The sequence below is a fragment of the Leuciscus leuciscus genome, assembly GCF_965113295.1.
Source record: "Leuciscus leuciscus genome assembly, chromosome: 3".
NCBI lineage: Eukaryota > Metazoa > Chordata > Actinopteri > Cypriniformes > Leuciscidae > Leuciscus > Leuciscus leuciscus.
In genome coordinates, this window is record NC_138727.1 from 39585282 (window position 1) to 39604990 (window position 19709).

The 19709-nt window shown below is 39.6% G+C and overlaps 1 protein-coding gene across 1 annotated transcript in view; it reads left to right on the plus strand.

Moving 5' to 3' along the window:
- ctnna2 (catenin (cadherin-associated protein), alpha 2) overlaps window positions 1-19709 on the plus strand; it is a 535329-nt gene that overhangs the window by 483772 nt on the left and 31848 nt on the right. The gene's annotated exons all lie outside the window — the stretch shown is intronic.

A 19709-nucleotide genomic window follows, 5' to 3' on the forward strand; every position in this document is an offset into this window, starting at 1 on the left:
ACTAGGTTTCCTACATGTTTGATGCTGATGTTGCACGATGTTAATCATGCCGCGCCCGAGTGCATTTGACCGGCATAAAATCGGCATTTGTCAGACTGACCGGCCGGTCGCCGGTCACGGCCGGTCACGGCCGATCACGTGAAAATCAGCCAATTCCGGTCACCAGCCGATCAATCGGTGCATCTCTAATTAGAAGTGAAGATAAGGTTGGCAAATTGCATTTTAAAAGTGCCCCTGTGAAAAAAAGAAAAGAAAAGAAACATGTTTTGGGGAGATTCCAAGCATTTTCCATTGGAATAATTCATGGGATAGTGGTCATTACGTGGGGTGAGAGGACTGTAAGAGCGCACCTTCGCGCTCGTGCGGATGCGTCGAGTATAAACCAGGCTTAAGCTTAGTTTATACTCGACGCATCCGCATGAGCGCGAAGGTGCGCGCGGCAAAAATGACGTCATTGCGGTGTGGGCGGTCGTTCGCTTTGGGTTCGCAAGACCACATTTCGCCTGGCGGTGTGCGCGATATTTTTTGTAACAACGCGCACGCCGCCGAATCTGTCCGAGCTCGAACTTCTCACCATACCGGCACCCAGTTTGCACGTCTAAATTAGTTGCTTACATTTAACAAATGAGCATACAATAGCATACGAACGTATAAACAAGGCTTTAAGAAGGGATAAAGCGAATGCTTCACTCAACAAATCAAATGTTTAAGTCACATGGGGTGAATATTTCTCTTTGATTTGTTGTTCTTTTTTTCTATCCTCTTTATATTTTCTTTCTTCTATGGAGCTGTTGAGGGTGGGCTCTTTAAATATGAATGGGGGTAGAGATGGTAATATAATTAGCAATGGTATCAGAGTTATTTAGTATTAAATAAATGTAGCTTTCTTACAAGAAATACACACTAGTTTAGATAATGAATCTGAATGGAGTAGATGGTGGGAAGGAAAAAGTGTTTTAAGTCATGGGACAAATACAAGTGCTGGCAAAGCCATTTTATTTTCTAAAGAAATGAATGTTAATAGTTTGGTTGTCGAAGAAATTATAGAAGGAAGAATATTGCTGTTAAAAATGGAATATGAAGGATCTGTGTTTTTACTGATAATTTTTTATTTTTTTACTGCACCCAATAATGGACCTGAGCGTGTGAGGTATTTTTTAAACTTAAGGAGTGCTATTCAGAAAATGTATGACAATGTTTGTACTATCATTGGAGGTGACTGGAATTGCACTATTGATTTTATTATGGATAGAAATGGAGAAGAACCCCATCATGAATCAAGTGTTGTAAAAAAAAAAGAAGAGTTTTAATTAGGATAATATATATATGTGGAGAAGAAGAAACACAGGAATTAAACCGTATACCTGGCTCAAAGCATCTAACAATAGGGTTAGTGGAGCTAGATTAGATATATTTTATATAGGTAGAGAATGGAATAATAAAATTACGGATGTTTCTATTTTACCCGTTGGGTTTTCAGATCACCTTTTGATATTATTTGCTTTGAATATGAAAACATTATTTTTGGCATTTTAATACTAAACTATTGCAGGATGCTTTATTTTGTGACAATTTTAATTTATTTTGGAATGACTGGAAGTTAAAAAAGGTTTCTTTTGAAAATTTGCTTATGTGGTGGGAGGTTGGTAAAGCAAACATACAAATATTTTGTCAAAATTATAGTTCACATTCTAGTTCTATGGTGAAAGCAACGATACAAAAACTTCAAAGGGATATACAAGCTTTGGAGAATATTCTTGTGATAATTAATAATGATGGAAAGATAAAAAAAAAATCATTTGAATAAACATTTGAATAAAAATAAAGAACTTGGTTCATTATTACAATAACAAGTGATGGGAGCATTAATAAGAGCAATCATTTCCATTAAAGACATGGATGCTCCTTCCTCATATTTTTTTAATCTTGAAAAGAAAAGTGTTCAACAAAAGCAAATGTATCATCTTCGGCGGCCTGATGGGGTCATAACCTCTGACCCAGTGGAAATAAGGAAACTGGCAGTTAATTTTTATACAGACTTGTATGATGTCGAGACTTGTGATCTTGAATGTGTTTCTGATTTGCTGACTGATCTACCAAAGCTGACAAATGAACAGAAAGATTCTTTGGATGGACAAATTACTTTTCAGGAGATCACTGAGGCAATGAGACAGTTATCAAATGGCCGTTCTCCAAGAATTGATGGTTTGCCAGCAGAGTTTTATCAGACATTTTGGAATGTACTAGGAAATGACTTACATGAAGTTTTATTGGAAAGTATAAGGAATAAGCTACTTCCTGTAAGTTGTCGAAGAGCAGTCCTTTCTTTGCTCCCTAAAACGAGGGGTTTGTGCCTTCTAAAGAACTGGAGACCTGTCTCTTTACTGTGCATGGACTATAAAATACTTTCAAAATGTTTAACAAATAGGTTGAAACATGTTTTGGAATTATTAGTTCACAGAGATCAAACATATTGTATTCCTAATAGGTCAATCATGGATAATCTTTTTAAGAGATGTCATTGATTTTAATCAATTCAGTAATGTTGACCTGGGTGTGCTTTCGTTAGACCAAGAAAAAGCTTTCGATAGAGTCAACCGTACATATCTTTTTGAGGTTTTAAAAAAAAATGGGTTTGGGAAGAATTTTATATCATTATGCATCTGCTATATTCTGAAGTTTTTGTGATTGCAAAAGCTGGTGGAGGATTGAGTGCACCAATACCTGTGTTAAAAGGGATTAGGCAAGGCTGTCCACTGTCTGGACAGTTATATAGCCTTGTTATTGAGCCATTGTTGTGCAGGCTAAGAAGGGATCTCAATGGAATTAATGTCATGCATGGAATCTCGATATCAGCTTATGCTGATGATGTTATTGTTTTTATTTCAAATCAAAATGATGTTATTTTAACTGAAACAATGGAAAATTATGAAAAGGCACCATCAGCAAGGGTCAATTGGGGAAAAATTGAGGGACTTATTATTGGTCAGTGGAAAAGTGGGGAAGGACCTCCAAAATTACCTGGTGGATTGTCGTGGGAAAGAGATGGGCTGGAAATGCTTTTTTTTTTCTTCTTTTTTTATTGTGGAAATAAACAATTTCAGAATAAAAAGTGGGAGGGAACGCTGGAAAAGGTGTCTGCCCGATTGTTTAAATGGAAATCACTATTACCATTGATGTCATATAGAGGAAGAGTTCTGGTTGTGAATAATCTGGCTACCTCAACTTTATGGCATAGACTCATTATAATGGATCCACCTGAAGAATTGATCTGCAAAATACAGAGGACATTTGTGGAGTTGTTTTGGAGTGGAGAACATTGGATTCGAGCAGCAGCACTCTACCTTCCCGTTTACGAGGGAGGTCAAGGTCTGGTGGATGTGCGGAGTAAGATCTGTGCTTTTAGAATACAAGCAGCACAGATATTCCTGTATTATAAGGACTTAACTTGGACTGAGACTGCAAAAATTATCCTACAAAAAGCAGGTGACAGACATCTGTTTTTAATGGAACTGGATAAAGTGAACTTGTCTGAGGTTACACCTTTTTACTGGTCAATATTGGAGTCTTGGAGAACTGTTTTTAAAGTGGAAAAAGATGTTGATGAATCTGGGAGTTGGATATGAGAGGAGTGTTTGTTTTTCTACCCAATGATTCAGACAAGATTGTTGTCATCTATAAGCGTGCGTGCATGTTTACAAAGACATGGCATTATGAAGCATAATGGGGCAACTTTTAAATAATGACCGATGGGGATCCGTCGAAACCTTGAAAGAAGCAACAGGATTAAAGTCCTTGCGCTTGACGGAGAAGCTGGTGGAAGAAATTGTTAATGCATTACCAAGTGGCTATAGGAAAAATATTGCACAAGGATTTCCATCAGACATGAGCAATGAGCTGGACTTTCCAAAAATAAGAGTTGCTGCTGTCGTCGGCGAAAGACAAGAGGATGAATGAGCAGGTTGAATTTTGTCTTTTAAAACTCCACTGCTGGACTTGTTTGAAACGACATCAAAAGAACAAAAGATCTCAAGGTGGCCAGTTTTGTTGAAGCCAGAATTTATTGTAAGAGATAGATGGAGAACTCTGTATAAACCTATAGAGAAAAGAACAGTGGATCTTCAATGTAGAATTATTCATCATGCAATAGCTACAGACAAACATGTGCCGCACCTGAACCCAGCAGTAGGGGTGGGATGTAGGTTTTGGGGAGAAGAAGAGAATTAGAACATTTGTTTGTTTTTTAAATGTAAAAGATTGGAAAGTCTTTTTGATGTTCTTAATGGATTGTTTCAAGCTTTTGGTGAAGAATTGTCAGAGGAAGTTTTTATAGGGGGTGTGAAATATAATTTTTCAAAAAGAAGAAGATGTGTCTGTTAAATTAGTTAATAGGAACTGCGAAATTGGCAATATGGAAAACCATGAAAAATCAAGGTTTACAGCTTAATAGTATTAATGCTGAGGTGATGTTTATGAAATTAGTAGCTGGTAGACTAAAAATAGAATTTGCATACTGTAGTCTTGTAAATAATAAGATGGGTTTCAGTGATCTGTGGTGTGTTAATGATGTTTTGTGTGTTGTTTCTGTTGGACATCTGGTTTTGGAAATGTAATCTTTTTTTTCATATATATTGTGAATTGTTGAAGATTATTAAGCGTTGTTTTAAAAGTATCTCTCTCTCTCTCTCTCTCTCTCTCTCTCTCTCTCTCTCTCTCTCTCTCTCTCTCTCTCTCTCTCTCTCTCTCTCTCTCTCTCTCTCTCTCTCTCTCTCTCTCTCTCTCTCTCTCTCTCTCTCTCCACTTCTGTTGCTTTGGATTCGACAAGCACTCTCTCCATCCAAACACTTTTAAATGCATTGTTTATCTCCAAACAGTTTTAAATAGTGGCCCTGGAGTATTCTTAAATATACAGAGAAATTACAAAGAACAAGCTTGGCTCCATTTTCATAATTGGGCTTCGCTGCCAAGCACAACTGCTTGGCTTGCACCCTCACGAGAAGAGATCGATAGTTCAGTGAAAGCTGAAAGCTGCCTGCTTATACTTTGGGAAGTTGGGGAGGCACGCAGCCCCTTCCAAGTTTCTCAAGCTTTTTTATGTTGAAGACCTATTATCTACTCCGATTTAAAGGCATGTCGGGATTTGAGTGCAAGATGTGAGAGTAACATCAATCAATCCAAATGTTCTCTGTGAGCGCATATGTCCGTGAAAGCTGACCCGTGATTGGAAGCGGAGCAGCCCACACACAGCCTTGAGCTGAAACAAGAAGTCACTTTTCCCAATGCGCAGAGATCTTTTGGTAATGATTTAGATATAGGACTTCAGTAAGGCATCTCTGAATGCCACCACAGCTGGGTAGAAATGAACCACCTGGCCCACACCGCTCTATCACCCTCTCGGGCATCCATCCTTCTCAATTCTCCATCCATGAATACATCAGCGTCATCCGGATTGGTGGGCATCTCCGCCATTGCCCTCGGTGATTAAAGTCGCCACCCTTCCCCTTGCCTCTCCACTTGTACAAAGTCAAGCATGTCCACTCAGCTTTATGGATTGTTTATATTGCTTTCAATTACCTTCCCATGTCCCACACTGAAGTCAGTAAAGTTTTATATGCTGGAAATTACTCTCCAGGCACCCATCTCCACCATAACTGCCAGAACCCAGACAGAAGCTCTCCATGCCCTGGAAAATAAATCATATTTAGAATTCATCAAAATAATTTAGAGTTTATTAGGGTTTATATGCCAATCTGAGCAGTGCTTTGGGCCTTGACTCTTTATACCTAGCGGTCGCTTGTCAGTTGTTAAACTCATTAATAAAGCTAAAAATCACACAGCATTGCAACTAAATTAAATTTCACAGTGCCGGTTGTTCTCAGCGAAATGTGGCTCGGATGAACCCTTAAAATAGTCCTCTGAAATTGTTTGATGTTATCTTGGGTTGCTGTGCACTTGTGATATTTTCTTTAGATTCTGAAATGAAAGAGGCTAAATATAGCTATGTTTAATATTGGGATGATAGGAAATGTAGGCCTACTCAAAACACACACACACACACACACACACAGACAGAGAGAGAGAGAGAGAGAGAGAGAGAGAGAGAGAGAGAGAGAGAGAGAGAGAGAGAGAGAGAGAGAGATTAAAGAGTAAATATAATATATGATATGTATTAAATAGTATAATATTTTAAAATTTATATCACAAAATGTAAAACTGCTTTTGTACTTATATCAGACGTATCATTCATTTGATATAAGTGAGTACCTTTCAGTTTAGTAGACATTGTCATATAACAACTTATAAACCACTTTTTCTTTGAATTTCCAGCAAAAATAGCAGAATGGACTGTTCTGTAGTATACTGTAACTTTGATATAAAATGCCTTCCACCCCATATATATTTATTTACCAACTCAGAGTTTCAAAGAAAAAAAAAAGAAAATAACTAAGAGGAAGAGTCTGATTTGAAAACACAGTGGCTGCAATCACAAGAATAGCAATCAATATATAATCTAGCCCAAATCAGTCCTGACACAACAGAACTAAATGCAAATGCAGTACGAGACAAATGGAAAAGACACTAGGGGGTTTATTTTATTGCAGTCAATAAATGTATCTACAAGAAGTAAGAAGCAATTTGCTGAGTTTGCATGCTGTATGATACACTGCCCGGTCCAACAAAAAAAGTCACTGGAATGTAGGGTTGGGTATTGGTTGGGTTTTATCCGATACCAGTACCTACTCGGTATTTTTCAAATGGTTCCGGTGCTTAAACGGTTCTTAAACCGGTACTTAAGAAAACGAAACTGCACACACTTTATCAAAAAAATTATATCTGTGTGTTTTCTGAATTTTTTTTTCTGATTTCTGATTAAATAAAAAATTGTGCAGATGTAGCCGAAAACACTTAAGTTAAGATAAAAATGTTGTCTTCTAATATTATTTATATATATTATATATATATATATTATATATCAATTATATTACATATTATATATTATAGACTTTTACAAAACAGAGAAATATCTGACACTGAGCAGAAATATTTAACACACAAAGTATAGCCTCATATAAATATACTTGATATACTTCATACTTGATATGCAAGATTTGCAGTTGGTATTAAAATACTAGACTTACCCGAAGAGGAACACTGCAGCTGAACTTGAACTTTAGTCAAGAATGTCAGAGGTTTTGGGTTCTAATCCGCATGCGTAGTTTTTTTAAACCGATAATGCTCATCAGTGGTTGTATATCAAGCAGGGACACTTTGTGTGCATTATATGTTGTGATTTCACCAGAACGAATAGATATGAGGCGCCGTCTAGGGCTTAAATCGAACTTCATTCACGCACACATAAAACGCTTGCATACACATATCAAGTAGTCACACATGCATGTATACTGCTGAATGCTCCAACTATATGAAATGCACAACGTCACATCTAAAGTCACTCACGCACACACACACACAAACCGCACACATACTCATCTGAGACGGGAGCGCACACACACACACACACACACACACATAAACTCGCGCACATACTCATCTGAGACGCGAGCACACACACACACACACACACAAACTCGCGCACATGCTCATCTGAGACGCGAGCACACACACACACACACACACACACACACACACACACAAACAAACAAACTCGCGCACATACTCATCTGAGACGCGAGCACGCACACACAAACTCTCCAAGCACATAACGTTACTCATATAGACGGCGCCTCATAAATAGATCGATCTCTGCAACGTATTGAAGCGCGCGTCCGAGACGAGTGCGGTGTGCGTGAGCCACAAGAGAAAATAATTTTCAGCGCTAGATCGTCTCTTATTTAACAAACGAACGAAATGAATGCTCTGCTGGTTAACTGGAGATGTTTTGTTATTGGATCATTCGTGCCGCGGGATGTTTTATAGGGGGCGGTGAAAAAAGTCAGGCACCGAAATCAGGCACCGAAAGTTGCGTTCATATTCGGTCTGGTTACTACCGTTTACGTCGGAACCGGTTCCCTATTGGAACCGGGTTTCGGTACCCAACCCTACTGGAATGTGCCCATGATGTGTCTTCCTACATGGTTGTTTGAGAAATGAAAAGCTACACACGCCATCAATTAGGTTTAGAAGAACTGTTGCCAAACATATAACATGCTAGAAACATAATAATCACTGCAATAATGATCCAATCATAGACTCTTAAAGGCACACTATGCAGTTTCTGTTTTTCTCAAACAGTGACCCCTAGAGTCACTGTGGAGTACTTGTATTTAATGTTACTGTCGTAAATACCACTCACGCAGAGCCGTCTCTGCACTTCCGACCGCGCTTTCTTCGTTTTCTTTGTCGACTCTGCCATGATTCATGTCTGAAATGCGTGCTAGTGTCTTCCATAGAGGCTGCTTCATATGTTGTTGATGTATGTGACGTCGTGCCGCAAAGCAAGTTGTGATTCTCGCGAGATTTGGTGGGGCGCCACCTCTCAAACTTGCATTGCTGGTTTTGCCAGCAATGTATACTCATATATTTGTATTTATTTATTTTTCCTCCATACAGTGAAAATCAATGTGCTCTAATGTTGTTTTGGACACAACTGATCTTCTTTGTATTGGCAAAAACAGTTCCTTTGTGTTCCATAGAAGAAAGAACGTTGTACAAGTTTAAGTTTAAGTTAGCTTAATATTACTTTAAGTTGGTGTCAGTGGTTGGTCTTACCTGTGCACCACCATATCAAGGAAGTGGCAAATGTCGTTCACTTTGTGAACACTATAAGCCAACAATGGCAGGCACTGCACCTTTCCTGAAAGAAGAAGAAAAGTAATCAACATGGTTTTCGACAGGCTTTCTCTTTTCATTTGGTTGGCTCTCCTTTATTTGCCTCAATTCAGGCTTTGTTTATCAACTGGATGATTGTGAGGCACTTAATTATGCCACACTCCAAACTGCAGATTTCCCAGGCAATAAGCTCCTTGGCACAGTGACTTAGTCGAGGAAAGTGGTGTGGACGCTTACTGACTTCTTAAGCAAGGCCTGTGACTCGCATGATTAAGATAACAGACTCTGGAGACAAATAAGACTCAACCTGTGTGTGTGTGTGTGTGTGTGTGTGTGTGTGTGTGTGTGTGTGTGTGTGTGTGTGTGCCTTCTAGGTGGTTGAAGGCACTTTTGATAGTTGTTACTGTGCACAAGGTTTAAATTGAAGAAGCTTATCACTAACTCCTGTAGTGAAGTTGGTCTTTTAGCATTTCCAGCTAACATCTGCAGAGTGCAGAAAAAAGTGTTATTCTGTTAATGGGCAGGAATGTAAAAATACCTAGCTATTTTCCAGCATATAAGGACTGAATTTTTCATAGTTTTGTCCAAAATATTACTCTCATTTTCTGTGTTAAAGCTTGCCCATTAACTGCAGCCTGTTGCGTTGATAAAAATAATTAATGTCTTGGTCATAATTCTAACACAGTAAGTCTCGGTTACGTATGTAACCCTCGTTCCCTGAAGGAGGAAACAGAGACGTAGTCGGACGCACCGTACTGATTGGGATCACGCTTAGGGAGCTTGTCATCTTCGAGTCATTCCCTGTGTGCTCTGGCACTGGTTGAGAGCGCTATTTCCTGAAAGAGCAACACGGTGTGTCTGCGTCTTTTTCAAGATGCCATTCCACTGGTGCGTTTCTGGATGCGGTCGTTCCCTGTCCCCAGCTGACGGTCACAATAGATGCATCACATGTTTGGGCTTACAGAACGCTGAAGCAGCTTTTGTGGATAGTTCATGTTCCCATTGCGGGAACATGACTATCTCTGTGTTAAGATCGACACTCGCCTTCATTCGTGAAGGTGGAGTCCCCATTCCCATGCCCCACTCTAGCGTCCCCTCTGGCCAATCCCAGAGGAGACATACTGCGCCGTGTGGGATGGGTGATCTGAGGATCACAGTGAGGGCTTCCCCAACCCGTAACCAGTCCCCGTGGGCCCCTCACTCCTGTCATACCGCAGCCGGTGGAACTCCCTGTGGAACATGCTGGTCCTGAGTCTGACATGGTACGTTGGGCTAACCTCCCTCTTTCTCTTGCTGGGCGTATAAGCCTAATCAAGATGACTGTTCTTCCCAAGTTTTTGTATTTATTTCAGCATATTCCAATTTTTCTTAAGAAAAAGTTTTTTATGGATTTGGACAAACGAATAATTTCCTTTTTATGGGGAAATGGACCAGCTCGAATTAGGAAATCAGTTTTAGAGCTCCCTAAAAACAAGGGAGGTCTTGCACTCCCAAACTTTTTGCACTATTATTGGGCCTGCAATATCCAGAAAATTGTATACTGGAGGAACAATCTGAATTCTGAAGCCCCTTGCTGGGCCTACCTAGAACAGTCCTCAGCACGCCTCTCTCTGCACTCAGTTATATGCTCTCAACTACCATTGCCTACCAACATTAGTTCAAATTTAGTAGTATCTCACTCAGTTAAGATATGGACTCAATTTAGAAAACAGACTGGGTTGCATAGGTCTTCTACACTCTCTCCGATAATTAAAAACCACAGTTTTGCACCCTCTAATATGGATGAGGCGTTTCGAATATGGTTTGATAAAGGCATAAGGACCATTGATGATCTCTATGAGTGTGGAGTTTTCTCGTCCTTTAATAACCTTTCCAAAAGATTTGACTTACCTAATTCCCACTTATTTCGTTTCTTTCAAGTCAGGCATTTTGTGCAAAAACTATTCCCTCACTTTCCGAATCGCCCCCCTGAATCGCCATTGGATGACTTCTTAAAGCTTGAACCACATTCAAAACACTGTATTTCTGTAATTTATAATTTGATTCACAATAATAATCCAGCCTCTACAAGTAGGGCCAGAGCGGCATGGGAGGGAGACTTGGGATTTGAAATCTCTGATGAACATTGGGAGCGCATTCTTGCTCTCATACACACATCTTCTATTAGTGCAAGACATGGCCTGATACAGTGTAAGATTCTACATAGGGTTTACTATACAAATGCTAAACTTGCTAAAATATACCCCTCTGTCAGCGATGCATGTAATAGGTGCAAGCAATCACCAGCAGATCTCATTCATATGTTATGGGGATGCCCTAAATTATATGATTACTGGACTAAAATATTCAAAACTCTGAGAGAAGCCTTCGCCATAGATTTTGACATAAATCCTCTTCTGGCCATCTTTGGGATGGCCGTTGAAGTTAACCTTTCTGTAACGGTTCAAAAGGCTCTAGCCTTTACTACTTTACTAGCAAGACGTCTCATACTTCTGAAGTGGAAACATGCCTCACCCCCTTCTTTTGATTCATGGCTGAAAGAAGTGTTCACTTGCATTAAATTGGAAAAAATCAGACTGTCACAGACTGGATCTTTAAGGACCTTTGATAAACTGTGGCGCCCCTTTTTAGACTATTTACTAGCTAATTCTCAAGACACTTAAGCTGAGCATCCTCTGATGATTTTTTTATTTTATTTTGAAAATGCTTTAAGATATCAATATTGTATTTTTATTATTATTATTATTATTATTTATTTTTTTATATAATTTTTTTTTTATTTTTTTTTTATTTTATTTTTTTATTGGAGACTGTAGGTTGTTTACTTGATGGAGGGTTTTATTGGGGTATTAACAGTGTGGAACGATTATTTTATAAAATCATTGTTATTATACATTGACTTGATGTTCCCAGCAGAAAAAACAATAAAGAAATTTAAATTTGAACATGCTGGTCCCTCTGTAGTGGACCGACCAGCCATTTTGTTCGGGGCTCCTCCTGAGGACAGGATGTCGATCACTGCATCGGAAGGGGAGCTGGACTCTGGAGATGATGATTCGGCTGCGCTGCCTACTTCTGGAAGAGTAGCGTTGCCAGAGTTGGATCCAGAAATGTCAGCTATGCTGAAACGGGCCGCCGAGACGTCGGACTCGTGTGGAACCCTCCACCGTGTCCCGAACCGTTCTCAGTTGGATGATTGGTTTCTCGGGGCGGGCCGGGCTGGGACCGGCACCTTTTTCTGCCAGAAACCGCCTTAGTACCTCCTCCCCCCTCACTACCCTTGACGGTTGATGGATGAAGGGCCACAAGGCTATCCCTCCAGTGAAGCGGTCTGTCGCGATCAGGGGCGGATTAAGGTTGTCAGGGGCCCCTAGGCTGCTCTTTGTGTGAGCCCCCCCTCCCCAATTAACTTTAGTAATTTACGTTTTTGTGCTCCACTTTCATGCTTTCTTTCAGCCATTCTGCCACTATGTCGTCCAGCAATAGCAGTGACGTAAATGAAAATGATTGACATGATTTGACCAGCAGCAGCTGATTGGATAACCAATTCACATCTACCCAATCACCTGCTTGTTTTTTTTAAATGTTTCTTATGGGCCAATTAGGGTCTTCTTTTGTTCGCGCCCTGACGGGCTTAGGCCCACCCACTTTTCAACAGGCCCATCAAAAACTTTTCTTCAAAAAAAATAATATATATTTTTTTAATATGTTCTAATTTTGTCAAGAATTATAAAAAATTGGCAATAAGCTCATAATTTGTGCTAAAATAGTCTAAATATTAGTTTAAAAAAAATAATTTTAAAAAGCTGGTTATGTCTAACCTGTCTTTGATGTTTCTGCGCAAGTTCAGCAGACAGTGGTTCGGGTTTGTTCCGATCAGAGCATGTGAGCGGAGAGCGCAATTCTGAATATTCTCAGATTCGCAATTCTCAGCTGCTGCTGGTCAAATCATGTCAATCATTTTCATTTACGTCACTGCTATTGCTGGACGACATAGTGGCAGAATGGCTGAAAGAAAGCATGAAAGTGGAGCACAAAAACGTAAATTACTAAAGTTAATTGGGGGGGGGGGGGCCTCACACAAAGAGCTGCCTAGGGGCCCCTGACAACCTTAATCCGCCCCTGATCGCGACAGACCGCTTCACTGGAGGGATAGCCTTGTGGCCCTTCATCCATCAACCATCGCTCAACCAAGAATGGCCTGCAAATATGTGGAATATGGGCTGCCTCCGACAAAAGTTTTTTTCTAGTCGACTAGTAGTTGTTCATTTAAGCCATTCGTGGACAAATCGCCCCTTTATATTAATTTAATTACTTAGGCTATATACCAGATAGATGAGTGTTTACATAATATAGCCGCACTCAAGCGCACGACCACAAGGAGACATTTATTAATTACTATTTATTAATAAACTGGTGTTTTCTGTGTCGCAGTAAAGATGAAGTTGATGATGTGGTCTCGCCATGAATGCCAAAAAGAAATGCACATTTCATATTACATATTCAGAGAGTAGGCTAGCCTATTTATTTTAGTTTTTAATATTTTAGTTTAAAAGTAGACATTTCAAACTTTCTATAATAGATAGCCTATATTTCTCAAATCTGTGAGGCACAAGCTGAGTTTCGGCGCCCTCCAGTTCACATGCAATGCAAGTGATCGTGTCGGCGCCTTATTACACTGTCTGCTATATATGTGCTTGTTATTTAATAAATACAGGCAAATTGTTGATAAAACATTGATCAAAATTAAGATACAATTTATACAAAACGAAAATCTTTTAAAAAAGAGACTACAAAACAAAACTTAATGAAGTGGTCAAAATGTTTTACCCATGTCTCCAGACATATTGCACATCTCATGATGTATCATATCTTTCTCATGCTGCATGCTCACTTTCATAATCAACATTGATTAAATTAAAAAACATAATTACGTCACATATTTTCCAACCCAGCCCTCGGCCCTGTTGCAACAGTCGTTGTTTAGGTACCTTAAACGCGCACGTACAGTCTCGGAGTCATCGCTGCAACCAAGAAATGAAGAGAGCTGAGACCCACATCATCACCTACATCTTCGTCTCTGCCACCCCAGGATGCTAGCGCGACCAGCGCCATTGCTAGGAGGGCGCCTCTGCCTCTCAGCGCCTCTGCCTCTCAGCGCCTCTGCCTCGCGAGTGGATGATAGCCCTGAAGACGCCTAGCAATGGTTTAACCTTTAGTAAAGTTATACCTTAAGAGTCTTCGTAGCGCGCTAAGAGACAGCGAGCGTTATCGGGAAACGCAGCCCAGGAATGATGCTTTGCGTAATGGAGATTCCAAAGCGCTCTTCTTTGGTCAGAACCACGGAGAGCGATCGCGGATAGGTCCGTCCTATGCACCGAAACTTTTTTACAATGCAACAAAGCTATTAAAATCTGTATAGTCACAGATAATTTAACAGTATATTAGTCAGTAATTTTTATTAGGTTAAACAGTGATTAGATAACGTTTTTTATTTAACGTTCTGGCCCATCCAAACTGGAATCCCCCAAAAAATAAAAAAAATAATTGTCTGGCCAATCCGAGGCCCCCTGAACATGTGGGGCCCCTAGGCTGCAGCCTATGTAAGCCTGTGCATTAATCCGCGCCAGGTCGCGATGCAGCTGTGTCCGGCGACCGCTACCTCTTGGAAGGGTGATCCTCGTCTCCACTCTCAGGCCTGTAAGTTCTTGTCCGTTCCTGCCTGCATGCCATGGCGTTGCTGCAGGTCCAACTGGCCAAAGCACTCATGGACATGCACAAGGGTAGTCCAGACCGTGTGCTCATGGGTGAGCTATGCACCGCAACCGACCTTGCCCTCCGAGGTACGAAGGTTGCGGATCGTGCGGTCGGTCTACCGATGTCCACCCCAGTGGTCCAGGAGCGCCATTTCTGGCTTAACCTGGCCGATATGACGGAGACCGACAAGTCTCGGTTCCTGGACTCCCCCATTTCCCAGGTTGGGCCCCAGAAGCAGACGGAGGCAATCCAGCACATCCTGCCCCGGCGGCCCCCTGCTGCCTCCACCCGTCCGCCGGTGGCAGATTCTCCGCCTGCTCGTCCAGCAGTGATAATGAAAAATAATGTTGCGTGCATCCGCTTCCGTGTTCATACCCGCGCAGCGGCGCGGCTCGTTTTTTCAATACTCGAAGATGACAGATGATGACTAAGCGTGATCCCAATCAGTACGTTACTGATATCATACGGTACTGATATCATCTGACCAAACTGATATCATAACTTTTAATAACATTTACAAAAACTTACGCTTAAAACTGTAAAAAATTAAATAACTGAAATAAAATATAACATTAAAAAACATATTTATTTCTCATTTTCATTATTTTTTTTAACTGAATGTACAACTGAATGTTTAACTTGATGTACAAAAATAAACCAAATAAAAAATATTTATTTTTTAAATTAAAAATAATAATAATAAAAAAACGAACAAATTACAATAAAATTACTAAAATTTTAACTAACATTTTAATTAAAATGGAAAATGTTACAATAAAACCAAAATATTAGTAAAAACTATAACAGTATCTCAATATTACTAAATTAACACTGATACTATGGTCATATAATGGTATTTTTGAAGTACCTTACACCATGTCCTAACTACACGCCGCGACACGTGATAAAAGGTATCTTTTCCATGTTAATCAGAGTTTTCGTCCTAACCAGGCGCAACGGTGACACGCGACGATTCTATTTTAGAAACGGTTTCTATTTTTCTGCGACGTCGCGCTGGAACAACAAACACAAAGTGTGGCACTGATAATCTCAGGTACTGTTTATGTGCTTTAATGTTAAAAGCTTTGAATATAATTTAGTGCTCCAGCTTTGTAGCTGTAAAGCAACAATGGATATAATTCACCTCAGATCTTGAAATTAAACAAATGGAAACAAGAACGTTAAAACTGTGAACAAACAGGTGTATTATTTGACAAAGATTGTTTTAGTAACTCAGTAGCCTATGTATTTTTTAAATGGTGTAATATTTGTGAATTTGATTATGTAGCTACTTATTCATTTTCTTGCGAGTGCCGTCAAGATTACTCTCTAGTGCCGTCAAGATTACTCTCTACTTGCCGCGAGACTCCTCCCACACGCTGTTCTGACTGGCTGTGATTTTTGATTGACGTTGTGGCGTCTCACAGTCGCGTCTATTGTGGACAGACACACTGCTTGTCGCTGGAATCTTATTGCGTTGCGTGTAGTTAGGACACGGTGTTAGTGTGTGAGGTGATAATTCAATTTAAAGGTTTATTTCAAATATTCCAGACAACTCTTTTTGTTAACCCAAGTATTCTCTAAGGTTCAGACATTTTGTGATAAATTATAAAACATAATTAGCCTACATTAATGGCAACCTTACAAACAATATTTTTAACATGGTCGTCCCTGTTGGACAATATCAACAACAAAATAAGCAGCACCAGAAAACAACATCAACAGCATTCATAATAATGACAGTTGTACCAGTGGTATTTTTTCTAATATCAGGTGAAATAGACAGGACAGCATTTTAGAGCTTAATATTTATTAAATGTTGTATTTATGGAGAAAGATCAAGGTTTGTCCTAGACTGTTCAGGGTGATTCTCCGTTAATCTCCTTTTAGATCAAGACTTGCTCTTAATGGTCCTCAAAAGCCATTAACTTACACTTTGCTGAAATGTACCCATGCATACACCGAACCCTTCATTTTCACCAAGGCTAAACCTCTGAAGGGGCTGGGACAGTTTTTCATATTGACCTTCATGCCAGATCTCATTATCTCCACATGATGTCTATTTATGACAACCCCATATATCAAATTCAGACCTCTTAGTGCAACTTTAGTGACAGTTAACATTTCACTGCAGTACTTTTTGAGCCTTCTGGCTCTAATGGGGACTTTGTAGGTTCTCAAAACAGAACCTGACAGAGAGAAAAGTGGAATAAGAGAAGAACCTGTGGGGAAGAAAAGCCTCTTGGCTGATGGCCGACCTGTTCCAGACCACAGCACTGTGACCCAGTTGAGCTTGCTAGTTGGAGGCATTTAATGTAGCTTACTGGCTAAGGACAGGTGCATTTTAATAATATAGCTTCATTGTGAGATTCAGGCTTCCACAGCTGTGGCAGGCCCACCAGCTTTGACTCTATTACACTTTTCCACGTTGAGCAGAAGTGTCAGTGAAAGAAGCCAGAAAGGCTAATTCACTACCGTGAGATGTCAAATGAGAAGATGTGCTGTGTTATTAGGACTTTTCTCAGCCACCTTCCATCCGTTACATTTTAATGTACAAATCCAGTGGCTATAGGCTTTTTTTTTTGGATTCCCAAAATGTTCTTAAGAATAAAAAAATTTTTAACGTGCACAAGTTCCCTGAAGTGACACCAGTGATAATTTTGCCGCATTCAAAATTCAGTAACAACTCTTCAAAAACAAGGGACCTTGTTTTTAATCTTAGGGTGGACTCACAGAACAGCTACTAGTCTTGTGGGCGCTACTACTTTTATCATTACAACAGAAAACATCTTCTATTACTACTCAGAGAGTACACATTTCAATTAATTCAAATTGTAGTTAGAACAGGAATTGTAGTTTGCGAACAATGGTTTGTCTGAGTTCTTCAAGCCTTCTCAGGAATTTTCATGAACTTTCGCTGGCAAAAAGTTGTCTATTGTCCATAGTGTAGCGATGTATGAAGCACAGCTCATACAGAAGTCACTTTCAAAGCAAGGATCTTTCTGTTAGTGCACCACAGGAAATTCACATGACCACCTGAACACGATGCGAAAACTGCTTTGCCCTCACATGGAATTCCAAAATTTCGCCAAGCATCAAGAGCACAGGGAATGATGAAAATCAGAGGGGGAACGGGGAAAAGTTGATACAAAACCGACTCGCATCATCTGCAGGAATGCCATTGCAAAATGTGCGCAACTTAGTATATATGCTAACCTCAGGGTCACAAATCTGACAAGTCCGGCACTTTTTGCAATTTTCATGTAACTTTGCATTTAAATCAATATGTAAACTTGTCTAGGCCTTTCCAAATCTCCCTGTAGACACGTCAGGGGTCATCAGGTTTCAAACATCTGGGACTTTACTGTTGAGGTTTGTTGCTATAGCTCTCACATGGTCACGCTTAGTGACCTGTGTTTGTTTCTCCCCCAGTGGGGCGTTCTGCTTCATCTGTGCTGACAGGCTGATTTATTTGCTCTCTGACCGGGGTATGGTTGGGGAATAGGGGGGAAGCACTCAGGCTAACACCTTCTCTTGCCCCACTCTTAACCGACTCTTTTCTGACACAACTTCCCCTCTCTCTCTTAGATTCTGTCCGTGATCATTTATAAAAATTTTCCCTTTCCAGATGGAAATACAATAAACAATACCTATTTCTTGACAGGAATGATTCGACCAAGAAGTGCTGAGAAGTCTGAAATACTGATTTAATGTGAGAGGAGGTATAGATCCTGTTGTTCCATGAGCTAGTAAGCTGCTTTCATACTGTAGATTGAAACCTAAAAGTGACTGATCTGAACTGAAATGCTCTACCTATCAAGTAGCTCTTTGTGTCGTATAGATAGTTGTAACCCAGGTTAAAAAACCAGTATTAACAAAGAATTAGAAAATTCAAATCCTATAAATTCTCTTTTCATTTCATAAATTATTTTCATGCGTTTTAAAATAGCCAATTAAAATTAGTTTTATTTGGGAGGATTGACCAATGAGAGTGCATTTCTGTTTTCCATATTTCGCACGCAGTTAGAGACCGCGTTCTTTTTTGATTGCTATCGCAGACGAGAGCAGACGTCAGTTGAATCTCTCCAAGGAAATTTGAGAGATAAGTTATCTTCTTTGAGAATTTGATGAGAATTACATGTATATTGTTCCAGAGACGATGTAGTGGAAGAGAAGTAAATTTGATATGAAAGAGACCGAGAAAAAGAGTTAAATTGATTTTATACTGTGTGACGCAGTTACGGAGAAACCGCATATGTGACGCAGTTACGGAGAAGCAGCCGTTGTAACACAGCGCGTTCACAAATTGAGGTTTATTTATTGAGAAACAGAGACTTATAATACGAATATATTTTTGAGTGAGGAAGAGAAAAGGATTTTTCTGAGTTGTAACCGTTCTTCAAACCTGAAAAAAAAAGGTTTATATTCAAGCTCATCTGGTCTTGGTCAGGTTTTTTTGTTTTGTTTTGTATTCTCTCTGTTTTCTTCTTGTCTTTTCCTGATTTAAATTTTTCATCGTCATCGAGTGTGTGCTGAATTGAGTTGATGCTGCTGTGAGATCGAATCTTTCCGGGTTGGAGTTCCTGGATTTTGTCTTAACTCTCATGTTCGCGGAGGGAGTCGGGACTGGCGAGCCGCACGAGTCTAACAACGAGTATTGATCGATTGCCTGAAACTGACATTATCGTTGCCGAACTGGATGGTAGGAAATTGAACTAACAGCTCTCACACTTTTCACTGTTACTGGGAGGAATTTCATTCACGAGGAGAAACGGACAAAATCATTGTCATTACCCATTTCAGCCATAACTACCGAGACTGCATTCAACTCATGTCGAAATTGAAAGGTTAAATTCCTGAAAAAAAAAAGAATTTAAATGTGAATTTATTCATTATTTGGTTTATTTTGTGTTGCTTGATCAAAGGTAATTGTTTTTTTGTCCATTCTTTTATTTTGTTTTGAAAAATTAGAAGATAAGAATTTCAAAGGGAATCAGATTAGGAGTTTAGCTTGAATTGATTATATTCTAAATTTTATTTTGTTTCTTTTATTTTCCAAAAGAACCACTGAAATATGTGAAAACTAAGAAGTTTTAAACAAAAGTGTTTAAAGAAATTAATTGGTTTGAGACGCACACTTAATTGTATTTTATTTACTTTTC